The 15,292-nt window shown below is 32.6% G+C and overlaps 1 long non-coding RNA gene and 1 pseudogene across 2 annotated transcripts; both read right to left on the bottom strand.

Moving 5' to 3' along the window:
* Positions 1-349: 349 nt before the first annotated feature.
* LOC148623941 (uncharacterized) lies at positions 350-5,025 on the bottom strand. Of its 2 annotated transcripts, XR_015919581.1 has the most exons (5): positions 4,836-5,025; positions 2,612-2,692; positions 1,608-1,734; positions 887-1,004; positions 350-421 (listed from the first exon to the last, which is right to left on the bottom strand). It is a non-coding gene; the product is annotated as an uncharacterized LOC148623941 (long non-coding RNA). The 2 variants fall into 2 exon arrangements; XR_015919580.1 differs by lacking the exons at positions 350-421; positions 887-1,004 and having other exon boundaries at positions 1,067-1,734; positions 4,836-5,012.
* A 3,147-nt stretch (positions 5,026-8,172) lies between these two features.
* Positions 8,173-9,187, bottom strand: LOC148623940 (uncharacterized; annotated as a pseudogene).
* Positions 9,188-15,292: the final 6,105 nt, after the last annotated feature.

The raw sequence follows: 15,292 nt of genomic DNA, 5'->3' as shown, positions 1-15,292 counted from the left end.
CGGTGCATCTGGGCAGTGCCCCCAGGCTTTGGTTGAGACCGAGTTACTTATTAACTTTTGTTACTTTGTATGTTTTATTTTGGTTATTTCATATTTTCCATGTCTGGTCGTTGTTCCTGGATAACATTCCGTTGATTTTCGCTAGAATCTTGGTTCCCATGATTACTCTTTCAAAATTCTTTTTGGTATTTAATAAATTTGATGAAAAGTTAGTCCAAGTCTTTGTATAGTTTTGGTACAAATATGTCCACTATTAATGAATTTAGAAGGGATCAGTAAAAATCGACATTTTTAGGATATCACAATCAGTGTCAAAAACACAATTTCATAAATAAATAAAATAAATAAATAAATGCTTTCAACTTTATTTACATCAGAACTGGTGATTTCTAGCTGGTTCACAGGTCATGTAATGAAGAATCTGAAATTAAAAATAAAATAAAATAAAAAAAAATAAATCATTCAAATGAAAATGTATTTTATTACCATAAAATTACTTACAAATATATGTGCATAGAAAAAATCATCCCCAAGAGGTTCCATCGTACATACATGGAATGAAGTCTCAGTTTTCAACAATTTTTGAAATTTGTAATAATGCAAATATTGATAAATATGGTAAATAAAATCTGTTATATGTCTGGGTCATACAAAGTATGCGTCTTTGTGTCGTCGAAAAGTCTTTAGTGATCGCTGAAAGTATTTTTTATTTGGTATTCGTTTTAGACCGGTCCATTCGTTACGTTTCAGAATCAATATCCGTTATATTTTGCTATTATACTATTATGTGAATTTACTTTCCGCTAAGTGAAAAACTAAGTATATATCTAATGAATTCATTTATGAAAAAAGTAGCAAAAAGCCATTTTTTTTCAAATAAACATACATTGGTTGATAGTTCGTATATATATATGTATATATATATACAACGTCTCAGAATGTGACGACTCTATTCGCTACACTGCTCCATCGGATCAAATTGATACACGGAAGATAACGTAAAACTACAAAAAACGGAAATATACAATACTCACTTTTGTACTTGCCATACTTGTATCCCCTACGTAAAATTGAAATAATAAAACGACTCGATGCAATATCCAATTTTATTTACAAATGGCGTATTTATGACTATATTTATATATTAATATACAAGAGAAGCAGAAAATGGATTAATACATTATTATTGCTCATTTGGTGAGCAACTCGGTAAGTGTTAATAGAAAAGGAGAGGACGCTTACACTATAAGTTAACCTAGTCAAGCTTCAAGTTTTAATGGAGTCTGGGTTGCTCGCTTTTTTATTCTTTTGGTTAACTCATGTTCTTTGTTGTGTCTGTTTATCTGTCTAGTCTTTATCCTTGGAATATACTCTGTTGATTTCCGTTCAAATTTTGGTTCCCTAGATTACTTCTTTACTGTGACAAACACTTTAGTTTTAAAGATTTATGATGCTATTTTTTTTTTAAAGGTGCTAATTATCTATATCTTTACAACATTTATTTATCTTTTGTTGAGTTGCTTTACAGAGGTGGGATTGTTTATTATCTTTTTGATATAAAGATGGCGCCAAAAGCATTGCACAGTTTTAAAACATGAATTATGTACTTATATCGTTTATGCAAATACTTCAGTCTTATTAGCTTATTAAGACATCTACGTTTACTTCCATATCGTCCATCGTATCGTCTCCACGCCGTTACAAACCTTCTTCGTCCGCATCGAAGTTTATATCCTGATTGAAAAAATACGCTATAGTTTGTGCAGTTTATACAAACCTATGGTGTTTCTGGTTTTACACTGTTGATTATACTCGGCGCCACATAAATAAGATACTGTTAAAAATTTGAATAAAATATTTTCTACGACTTTATTGACACCTACCGTCGTTTAAATTGTCTTAAATGACTTGCTCATTCGTTTAGCCAAACGGCTTCTCCCTAAACATTGAATCGTTAAATTCCGGTGAGATTTTAATTCTCGGTCCCAATATTTACATTATGAAAAGTCGGCCATGTTTACAGTGATCGGGTTGCTAGGAGATGTTGTTTACGTTTAAATGGTTTGTCCAAAAACCGAAGAACTCAGAATGCATTTCGGCGCTAATTCGGATATCTCGGATTTATTCTACGCGAACATCGTACAACACCAAGAAGTTGATCGAGCAGATGATTGTCACCGGAGTTCGACGGGAACTTACGAACTTCGTTTGTAAACAAATAGTCCCGTAGAAACCAACATGGCGGATATCAGTATAGGATTTTCCCGTAAGGATTTGTTACGCACGATTTCAGCCAATGAACGACTCATTGGAACTATCACGTCATGCATATATGCGAATTATTTTCAGATTAAATAAAAGAGAGACAACTCTAGCGGTAAGTCCGGATAGTTTAAAAAAAAAAGAGCTTCAAATCGAAAATGTGCTGTATGTGACTTCGAGTATAATTGTATTGGAAGTTGGATAACTCTAGTGGTATTCATACCAAAAGGTTTTTGTTTGTTTGTTTGTTGGGGTTTAACGTCCGAGCAGCAATAAGGTAAAAAGTAATTTTAAGAAAATTAAGTACCTTACTTTTTTAATTCTTACACCACCGCCAATACGAACTTACGTTGTCCTCCATACGTTAAACGTCGATGCCGAATTTTAAATCCACATCTGTATCTTCTCGCTGAATACCGTGCAACACCATCTACAAAATGAAACATATATTCATAACGATAATACAGAACTGTAGAATCGACATTGTTTATGTTAGTGACACTGTGAATTACCCATTCTAATTACCATCAAAACATTCTTATTTTTGATACACATACACGTAAAGCTCACACGGAACTGCATTTAACCATAACATTTTTTCAACAAGCATTTTGGATACCCAAATTTCGACAGCAGGTGCAAAACAGTACGACATTGCTGTACCCCGTGCAGAAAGATCATCAACCGACTTTATAGTGCCCCAGACCCTACAACTCTACACAAAAATCGTGTCGGAGAAGACATTCAGTGCCACTGGAATTGACTTTTTGGCGCTATATTTTTACGGAATATTTCCTAAAAGGACTCAAATGCAAACTTTTGTCTTTTTACATGCGCGACAAATAGAACTGTTCACGTTGGGATCGTACGCAATATAACTGAACTGCTTTTCGAATATTCCTTAGTTGACGATCTCTACCACCCAAAATGTTTTCTGATAATGTGACTATTTACAGTTATTGAAATTACACATTTGTTAAATTCTTAGATGGTACATGGACAACTTAAAAAGCATGAAACTGTTTGGATATTCATACCTAATAGGGCTCTATGATATGTTGTGGAAGCGACATATCGGACTGACTAAGAAATCTCTGAAGGAAACAAAAGGAAGGCATTTATAGACTGTGTTTTGTTACATAATATTGTAACAAAGTCGGACTATATGGAAAAGGGAATTTCACATGGCTCATCTTACAACCAACAAACAAAAATAAAAAATAAATCAAAATTCAATATTATGAACATTGGTATTGTACAGGACTTTGTGCGTGGCGGAGACGATATGGTGAGATCGGCAATAGTTCGAACTATATTCGAAATGACCAACAGACAGTTTGAAATACCTACCCGAACATCAGATGGTTGTAGTGTACCCAAGAGGAGCCAACGATTGATGGAGAAAAGCAGTAAAAAGTGACTTCGCATAGACTACAAATATTTCTATTTTTTACATGAACTTTAAATTTTGCAAAGTAGGTTTAGTAATCGAATTTTTTTTCTCTTTTTTTTGTATGGAATATTCTCTTATTTTCATTGTGTCTTAATGATCAGTAACTGCTTTCTATTTCCTCGCCAAGGAGTACCTTCAGGAATACTGACTATCTTTATATTGATGGAACTAAGTGGCTCTTGTTAAACATTTTAGCACCTTTAGTAACGCCATTACACTTTTCTTTAGGTGTAAACGTCGTATCTATGTAAAAACGTCCTCCAGTAAATGCTGTCTACAAATGTCTCAGTCTACACAATCCTTACAATATATGATCACGACAGCTGATAAATGTTGAATGATAAGTAGGTTTGTGCTATTTATTGCTCGCTAGATTGTCAATCATATAAATTTGATATCAAAACAAAACTAACAACTACGAATGTCAGTTAATGTGGCAACTTCAGTAGATCTAACATGGACTCTTGATCCTGAAAACCTTTTCAATTTATAACGAATGATATTTTGCCTGTCAACATGATAAACAATTTTATCAAATGAACAAAATGTTTTGAACTTCCTTACTTATCAAATTTACAAACTTTACACAAGAGTAAACGAATATCAAAGTCACTTTGTATTAAAACTGGATAAAATTAGACTTTCTAATTGTCCAGTTTATTCACTGCATGTAGACTCCACCAACAAAAAACTATACCGTTCATTCAATTGTTTTTGCTTCCTTTACTATTTTAGTGATGCTTTCTCAATGAATGGTCTTAAATATGATTGGCATATCAGAAAGTTTCTGTATGTGACTTATTTAAACAATCAGTAAGTCTTGGTTTTTTTTTTATTGTTCATGATATATATAATTTTGGTTATGGTAACTGTCTTTTGAAGAGTAATCAAGAAAACTAAGATACTAGCGGAAATCAAAAGAATGTAATCCAGTTCAAAACAAGACATGGAAAACAGATAAACAAAACAAAGAACATAAATTAACTTTAATATTTCTTTTCACTACTAATGTACAAATAACTGACATAATTAATTTATATTCAAAAACATTTTCAAAGGTTATTTTTCGTACTTTCTCGTACAAATGAAATTGACTATTACATCACTTTAATAAACTTACATTGACCACGTCTGTGGTATCGTCCTTAACCGCACACCGCAACTAAAACATATGTGAAATAAAATCAGTATTTTTTATCAACAAAGAAAACCTGTAGTTCATCTGAGTTTTAAATACATAATATAACAAACAAATCAAATGAAATCAAAACAAACAAATAAACTATGACCAATTTTATTGTAAAAAGAAAACGTGATTTTCAAATTTATTTTCATCATGTATATACATATATGAACGTATAATTAATGTCTATTTTGAAAGGTTGTTAAAAGCGTCTTCGTGACATAAAAAAAGATGTTTAAATGAAGTAAGTTTCCTGTATAACAGCACACACAACGATCAACAGTAGAACAAAAATGCCTCTCGGCATTCTGATGACTGAGGCTAAGATTAATAAGTATTCGGCTTTTATAGTATTTGATAATAGCAGATGTTGCAGATGCTGTTGTTCAGCAATATGTTGTCAGGTACTATGAATCATATCAGTTTCACGGTTACATGCATTTACGTAAACGCTCAGCCAGTACAATACTTTGTCAATACTTGTATTCAGCGGTGTTCATGTTTTCTTTCTACATAACACTTCCGTCTTTTTTCACAAGAATACATTGTGTTGTAAGAATCATGATTGCGTTATATTTTTATCTGTATCACACGAATGAAGAAAAAGATAACGTGGCGATAATTAATAATACAGCACAATAACCCCTCATTCCGTTGACAACAAATTACACGTATAAGGGTAATAATAAAACAAACTGTAGTTTAATATGGAAATCTTTAAGCATTCAGAATGCTTTTTGACATTCAAATTTGCCCAAAAAAAATATGTTTTTTTTAGCATTCACATTTACCAAATGTTAAAATGCCATTTATTATTGCACAATCATTTTAAAAAACCGTTTTGTATCATTATTCGGCATTGACAGCAGTTTGCATGATTCCTATACATAATTTTATTCCAAAGGATAATGACATCATACTCGGATTTTGGTCTTCGAATAAACATACAAACATTTATTCGAAGTAGTTAATTGTATACATTTTGAAATGTTTGTATCATTATTTGATACTAACACACTATCCAATGAAAAAAAAACAATACGTTCTCACTCATTTTTCATATTTTGTTCAACGGGTTTAAAGGTTTAGCCCAAAGAAAAACAAAACCTTAATTCAAAATTTTATTTAAGAGAGAAACCTTAAGTATTTACGAAATGCATCTTCACATAAATTACATTACGTATTAATTCAGGCATGTATTATCTTATCTAGAAACTGTCATTTGGTATTATAATTAATAACGTGGAGTAATTGTTTTAAGAAACTGAAAGTAGTAAGGGTCCTTGATTGCGAAATTAAGATATTCTATTTTTCTTCAAAGAATATTTGATATTGAATGTTGGAAGGAAAGTTGCTTTAAACGGGTAAGCATTCACAACTAATGAATAAGTATCTATTGATCTTTTTGACTGTGTTTAATGACTTTTTGTCACTTCTGAATACAAGAAATAAAGTTTGTTTTTCTTAAAAGTTCCAGTAGGAAAACATCATCAATTAAACAAGACCACTAAGTAGCAGTTAAAAGGCTGTCCATGAGAAAATCATGCAGAACCGTCCTAAAGTGATATAGGCAATTACAAATAAACTTTAGTGCATCTGGAAGGACTCCATGAGAAACTCATAATTGCATTTTAAAAAAAAAATAAAGATCGCGAAGATATGACTGCCATTTTGTTTTAAGGAAATTCCCTTGTAAATGCTAACTTTTCATGGTTGAGACATGGAAAAGAAGATCCAAATTAGGTATTAAGCCTATAATTGACCTAAACTAAAACCATGTTTTTGAACTAAGTGTATTTAACTCTATCAAACATAAGATATATATGTTCTTAAAATGACCTGAAAAATTATTTGACCTCGACTTTTGGCTAAATACCAACATTTAGAAAATTGTCATTTTTACAACAATTCATGCCCTGTGTTGTTATAAAATTACACTTAACAGAAAACTGACTTGTTTATACCCAATAATATGCACCCTTATATGGTACCTAAACAGCAATTTATGTCGTTAAAATTAGAATTAGATGTAACCTTAAGTTATTAATGTGCCATCTATGATGTGAAAAGGGAGTTCTCCTGATAACTACAGAACACCTACATGTACAATGTATGACTTGTGACTTAGACTGAAGTATCATCCTGGTTAGTTTAAAAGTATTTGTTCCGGTGAATTATATAGCCCTGTCCTACATCCACATTCCCCGACCTAATTACCTTGACCCTCTATATGACGACTCGTAATGAACTAAATAAATAGCTGCAAAAATACTTGCAGGCCCTCTGCGAATATCTTTGACTGCATTGTTTCCCCCTACCTCAGTTAGGCCATGACTTTAAGAATATCACCGCCTTATAGTATTTTAGTTGTTGTGTTGTTCATATGAATAGACTGATCTGTATTATCAGCCTATGCCGTTTGAAGTGAAAAGGTGATCTGTTGTAGGAAATCTGTTATCATATACATGTATTCACTACCTCGTGTCAAAATAATTAAAACCCAACTAAATTTAAAGGTTAAGAATTCTGTTACTAGGTCAAAACAAACATATATACAAAGTTTAACAATATCGTTACACAAAAATAATAATCTTACCATTACAAAACATTAATTCTTATACTCAAGTTTGGCTTTGGGGTAGACTCAGTATTGAAAGTCTTACTAACAATGCTTAACTCGGTGTAACAGCTGAACATGCTACAAGATTCGATGAATAGATGTATCGGTGCAGCATAGGTTACAAGAGCCGGAAAAACATTGTTAGTAATGCAGCTTGAAATGATGCTCTAACAAATTGCTTACTTGTCAAGTCGGTGTAGTTAGCTACAAGAGCCGGAAGCGTGGCCAAATGCTACTCAGTGTAACTGGAACTACACGAGCCGGACGACAAGCAGGTGTGTTGTACAAGACCATTGTAGAAAGAGCATAACCTCCAGATAATGCCTAAAATACATGTAGTATGAACACTAAAGCATGTAATGTTACACTAAAATTAAATGAAGCATGAAAAATTTTGGGGATTAATTAATTACGTAATCCCTTACTCTAAAAAGTAATTAAAACGGCCAAAAATCAGATTGTATACATTGTTGTAATTATGCAATCTGAGTGCCCCAAAATTAAATATAAGGGTGATCGAGATAAAACTTATTAACTATAGGTACAACAACTTAAATAATACTAACTTAAAATTAACCCAGTGAATACTTAATTCATACTTAAAAATTGAAGCTGTTGTTACACACTTGTGCATATATGATGCTGTAAATAAACTCAATCATGAGGATTATAAGTAGCTAAAGCTTTTTGTGCATTTTTGATCACCGAGTCTGAAATTTCGATATATCTACAATAGGTATCTGAGGACCATCGACCCAAAAGCTTAATTAGATGGTCCTCAACACAGACCCTGCCTGCAGTTGATGCAGCCCCAATGCGGAAAGAATGACTATTATAACATGTAGAATCATAGCCTAAAATGTCCATGGTATGTTTAAACATATTTAAAAAGTAAGATCTTGAAATAGCATTTCCATATATATTTACAAACAATGGAGTGTCTAGAGATTATTTTGTAGCCTTTTCTTCATATACATACAACATATTTTATGAGGACATATATCCTTGCCTGTCTCGAACAATTTTATTGTCACACCTTGTCTAAAAGGATCTGTTTTGAAAATTTTGAGTTTAAGATATACACAATCAGTCATAATTATCAAATCTGAAACAAATAAATGAAATGCTGGAACAAAATTCTTAGCACTATCTACTGTAAACTCGCCACATCTTAAAAATACCAAAAATGCTATTGTTCACATGGCTTCAAGCAATACATTTTCATAGCTACTTCCTTGACGCAGCCATAGACAAACTTTTTCTAAAATATGATAGGATATCTAGGCTTAGAAGTAATTGATTGAGTCCGTTTGACACCATTGATAATTGTCTTAAGGCGTCAGAGTTCAAGAACATTAGTATAACCAATATTTAATTTTAAACACTTAAACCTAATGCCACATAAATAAGACTTTATAGTGCTATAACCTATCAGTATTTCACTAGTACAATAAGCTACGAAAAGTGGTAGGGTTTCTTCATCAACTTTTACATTAGAACACTCTGGTACTATAAAAGCTACAATCCCCGTTAATAGCAAAACATTCACATAAGCCTTAAAGCCAGCTTGATACACTTGTCTAGTTTTACTTGATATAAATTTATACCACAATTGATCCACTACATTGTAGAGTTCCAAAGCACATGTTGAGGTGGAGGCACTGTGCATGATAGGCTCTGAGCCTCTGGCGCAAGTTGGCGGAATCTGTACATCCATCTGCAAACGAGACAACGCATCTTCTATTGAATTGTATTTACCTAGCACATATTTAGACATGAAAGTAAAGTTATATTGAGCGGCAACTAAAGTGAGTCGTCTCATTAAGGGCATAATATGTTGTGATTTTGATCTGCCTTTCTTTAGGATAGCTACTGTAGCCTCATTATCACACATAAACACTATTCTTTGTTTTTGCCACAAATGCCCCACAAGATGGCAGCCACTACTATGGGGTACAGTTCCTTGAAAGCTACTGAGAAGGTACTGTCCTCCTAATACATCTAGAAACATTGATGGCCATGCTTCAGAAAACCACAACCCTTCGTAATATCCTCCAAAACCTTTAGTGTCTGAAGCATTTGTATATAGACACAATTCATCGGATGAAATACTTTCCACATTGTAAAACATGCTGACACCATTCCAATTACATAAAAAATAACGCCACATTCTAATGTCTTATCGGCACTCTTTATTTATCTTAACATAATGATGTAAAGCTCGAACAGTAGTTGACAATTTAATTGAATGTGAAACAAAAGCTCTGCCAGGAATTACAATACGGAAGGCAAAATTAAGGTGACCAAGCAGTTCCTGTATTGTGCAGGATTTCTTGGACGAAAATTCTGTTAAAAAGGCAGTAATACGTAGTAGTTTCTCATGTGGAAGCCTAGCCTGCATTAAACTAGAATCCAATATAATGCCTATATATTCCGTAACAGTATCTCGGCCAGTTGTCTTATGCTTAACCATAGGAACATTAAGTCTACCAAATATTGTATACAAAAGGTCCATGTTTCTTTGACTACATTTTTTAGGATGCTCGAAAGTGATAAAATCATCAAGAATATGTAAAATAAACTGAATATCATAGTTGTTCTCAGCTATCCAACAAATTGCTTGTGAAAGCATGTCAAACATTTTTGGTGATGAGCGATAGCCAAAGGCAAGTTTAGTATAGTAATAATAACTATCTCTCCATTTAAGACAAAATATATGCCACTGAGAAGGAACAATCGGCATAAGTTTAAACGCGTCAGAAATGTCCGTTTTACACATTGATGTATTCCTACCTAAGTTTTGTATTATTTTAATAGCATCATCTATACGAACATAAGACAAAGAACATTGTTCCTTATCAATCATGTCATTTACACTCTGATGTGTGTCATCCTCATGAGGAGAAGATAAGTCTACTATAAGTCTATGTTTCCCTGAATATTTCCCTTTAGCCACACCAATGGGATTTACTCTGTATTTTGCAAAAGACAAAGTAACAAATGGACCTTGTAAAAAACCTTTGTTTACTTCAATTTCTATGGGTGTATCTACTAGTTCTGGTTGTGTAATTGCTGAACGTAGATTTTTAGACTCTTTACTAGGTACATCTACATCCGATATTAAGGTGTCAAAGCCATAAACAAGGCCATTACATAGGTAGTTAACAAAGTCCCTATCTAGATGTTTAGCAGTTCCTGTTGCAAAACACTAACATGAACAGGGGTATCAACTTTGGTATGTGAAGTACATGTAGCTAGTCACTTGCTGGTGGTGGCAAATTCTGTATGGTTTTGTTTTGTGATTTTCTCTTGGTACAAGAAGAAGAACCGTGATTGTTAGAGAAGCACACAGAACATAAATGTGAATATGAACACTGTTGCATGTTACATTTATTGTCATTGAAATTGTTACAAATTTCTTGATCGTTAAACATTATCCTTTTCCGGCCATAACGGTCACTATCCTTCACACTCACATTTGCCTTTAATTTAGGAGGGAAATTAATTAGATTTTGTGTCCCTAGCTGAGGACAGAAAGATGTAAGATGCATAGTAGATGAACAATAAGATAACATGTGTTAACCTTTGCATTGCCTGTGACCATACTCAATAGTGATGTGTCCTTGATGGACCAATCTACCTTGATGTTAAAATCTTTTAAAGCTGCCGCTGCGCGGGCTGAAAACTGGCAATGGTAATCATAAAATTTTGGGCCATACACATTGAAAATATCAATTATGTTGGCCTCATACCTATCTAATTCTATGCGCCTTTGTAGAAATTTGATGCACATTACCCTTTTATATTTGCCAAAGGCGGTGATAAACTCACTAATTGAAAGCACTTTATGCAATCTTGTATCCTCATGACCTGACATATTGAGTGTGATTGACCCCTGTTCCTGTACATAAGTTTTATCATGTTCAATATGGGGGATTAACACACTTGCAAGATTAATGTCTTTGCTTTCCCAAACACGCTTTTTAAGGATTTCAGGCACCACATCTAAGTGGAGAATACATTCAGATGGGACTCCAAATTCAAAGTTTGGAAAACGATACCCATCATGTGTGAAAGGCTGCTGACTGTTTGTCGTTTCAGTGGAATTTCCATTCCTAAAAGCTGCCAACGCCGTGGACAAATTGTTCTGGTCTCCACTGATTTGAGAGTTCTTATCATTATGAATTAATTTCATCACTGTCTGCATAGACTTTAACATACCAGTCACGATGTTGTTGTTCATGGGCGCCGCCATATTGGATGACGTATTTGCGACAACATTCAGATCTCTACGCGAGTTTCACTGCTATTATCCAACGCTAAAGTTGATAAATTTACCGAACTGTCAGAAGGAATATCAGTAGTATCAACCTCACTCGCTTCCTTTTCAGAATTGGCCGAATTGTCATAATTAATTTCTGTAGACACTTGAACGTTTGTACTATTTATACTTTTTGTTGAAATGTTTCTACGCGCTATATTTTCCTCATAAATCGTTTTCAGATTAGCTTTGCGGATCGAGAGTGGTACAAAAACATCAATTTTTTCTAGTTCTTGTTGTAATTTAGCTGCTGTCCAATTGTTTGGATTCGAGGTATCCCAAGGGGAAGATCTTTGCTTGTTCAGTCAAGATCGAGGTGCGTTTGTCCGCCATTGTGATAACTCTAAAACGGATTTCTTAATCTGTACACCCAATCCATAATCAGTGTTATAATTACAAATGTCAACATCGAACAAAACTGATTTGTTACATACACAAAGGTTGAAATATAATAGTTATGTATCGAATCGAAACGTTTGGAAAAATTTGTTGCGAACTGAGTAACTTGCAGCCATACCCAACTATCAATGACGTAATGCTAAAATAACGACCAATCAAATTCTAAGCATATGTTTACTATAAATAACCTCGTAAAGACGGTTAGCTCTTAATTAACAACATAAATCTGTCTCATCTATATAAGCCTTAATTCATGATATGACAATATAAAGATAATTCGAAAAAGCCAAGATTTGGTGAATGTGTGAAAACGGGAAATCAGTAGTTTTTTTTTACCTCCTACGTTTTGTGCTTGTTTTTTGTTTTGTTTTTTTAAGCTTTAAGGGTAAAGAAAATTATTGGAGAAGATAAAACGTGATAATATAAACCTACAAAAATGATAAGTAGTATCAAAATATGTTGGATGCCCTACAACGCTCAATCTGTCTGTGTGTCCATATGTCAACGCTTGTTCTCTTTACCTTTTTTCTTTCAAGATAGGCTTTTAATATTTGGCATATGGCAAATACAACCACAAGATGATGTGTTGAATACCAGAATTGATGACAATTGACGTTGAACTTTGACCTTTAGGAAAAGTTTTGAGGTCAATGTGGCTGTTTTTAATGTAACAAATTGTGTCCCCACTATAAATGATATTTTTTTTTAATATTTCGACATATACATATGTACAAATGTATGTAGCCTTTTGATATTGAGCATGTGAGTAGATAATCTAAAGAGTATAGTTTTCTAAATTTGATGACCTTCGACTTTCGCTCTGAGGTAATCTATTGCATATTTTTATTTTTTTTTATTGTAAAACATCTTACAAGGCAGCAACAATTTCTTCTAAATACCAGATAGTCATTTTACTTTAACTTCATTATATGTTCATGTACATATTAAAGTTTAAAAAATTCTTGAATGATTGTTCAATGTATTTCCTACATCATTTTCTGTTATACTTGTAGTGCATCACTCATGATCCATGTTAGGGTCCATATCAGTATCTTGCTAATGACACAACAATGAATCATTCTGCAAAATCTATTTTAGTTTCTTTGCCTAAAACAGAATGAAAAAAGGCTTAGATTTACTCTACATTATTATTTATGTTTCTAGAAAATCAGAGGACGCTTGCCCTAACGGTGCACCTGGTCCATGCTCCCAGTTTTAAGTGGAGTCCGAGTTGCTTATTTGCTTTTGTTACTTTGTATGTATGATTTTAGTTACTTTATGTTCTTTTTTTGTGTATGTCTGTTTTTCATGTCGGGTCTTTTATTAGCATAATAAAAGTACCTTACCTAATAATCAATAATAGGCTTGTAATCGTTCATTTTCTTTTTATTTGTTCAACTTTTATACAGAAACAGTGTGTATTCTTGTCCCAGCTTACATTGTAATGATAAATGTACACGTACTTGTACAAGTGTACCTGCTTGTATGACATGTAAAATAATGCCATGATTTGCAGGTCATCTTCTTTCACTGCATTTAAATCTGAGACTGTCTATGAAGTTCCTTCATGTTTTACATAACCTCATTGTAATCCAATGAAGTCAATAACAGTAGAAGTATAATGTCCATTTGTAGATGCATGAAAGAACCATAATGTAGTATAGTGTTACTGAATATGAAAAATAATGTTTAGTTCCTTGGTCAAAAACCTTCAAAGAAGCATTTTAGTGAGCTCCATAGTTTTAGTTTTTGTTTTTATTCATTCCTATATAAATATATATTTTGTCTGTAAGGCATTTATAAAATAATACGTAAATCCGTTGTATTCTTAGGAATGAAGTTACATCCCGACGAATAATTTGCATCAATCATGCATAATAAATTAAGTATTAATTGAATAATGGAGTTTGCTTTTCAATACGGGCATTTATCTTACGTTCAGCAAGGTCAGAAGTCCAGTCTATTACCTATACTATATTCTGAACTATAACAATTACGTGTCGTCGGAGTATAACCCTTAATATCAAAGAAATAAAATCTCAAACAATCATCAATTGACTAGAACAATGAAATTAATAGGCAACTTGGACAGATGGAACTTGTACGTTAATTATCTTCTACTTTTACCAGAATGCCTACCGAGTTATGCATGTTATTTTGGTTGTATAAAATTACACATGCGCACGATTTTAATATTCATGGATTGAAAAAAAAAAACAATTCTCTTCGTATATTGCTTGGCGTTTGAAGTGCGCAAATATGCTAAGATTTTTAACAATATCATTTGTACAAATTTTATTGTTTAATGTGCTTTCAAGTCAAAATATACGACATGGACATACACATATAGGACTAAAATGATAATGCAAATCTTTGCTTTCTCAAAAAATGTGTGTTTGCCTGAATGTAGCTGAAGTATTGCTGCTCGGCAAACCCCAATAATAAATCAACCAACCAAAAAAATGTGTGGAAATGTAGTTATACATATATATATATTGATATTCATTACAAAATATTTTTAGTTCTTCATTGACATATTGCAAATCTTTTTTTTTATTTGATGCGCAATGATTTTTTGTTTTTTGTTTTGTTTGTTTTGTTTTTGTTTTTGTATTTGTTTTTTTTTTTAATTTTATTATTTTTGTTTTGTTTTTTTTTTGTTTTTTTGTACAGAAAGTGCGTGTTCTCGTTTGAAAAACGAAAGTGCTTGGCTGTGCATTTATAAATTTCTCAAATTACGTACAGAAATATATTTCATACATTTAGAGTGAAAAATAGATGAAAGCTTTGTATACATGTTTGCAGAAGGTTTCCGTTCATAATTCATTAAAGTCATGTAGATGTTGTCATTTGTTTATGTGTGCGTCCTATTATTTGACTTTGGAAGAAGATTAGGGATCGAAATATTTTGATTATATATATATATATTTTAAACAGCTACTTGATAATTTTATAAGAATTTAAAACTTTTTTTATCTTAAAATTACAACAGATTTAATTGACTTATAGTGTGAGGTATAGGATGTAAGTGAACCCAAAGAAGGATCATAAACA

Source organism: Perna viridis, chromosome 2 (assembly GCF_037379345.1).
Source record: "Perna viridis isolate PV_CMFRI_1.1 ecotype Kerala chromosome 2, ASM3737934v1, whole genome shotgun sequence".
In the NCBI taxonomy this organism is placed as follows: domain Eukaryota; kingdom Metazoa; phylum Mollusca; class Bivalvia; order Mytilida; family Mytilidae; genus Perna; species Perna viridis.
The sequence above is the reverse complement of the archived record's forward strand: the minus strand, read 5'-3'. Positions and strand labels throughout refer to the sequence as shown.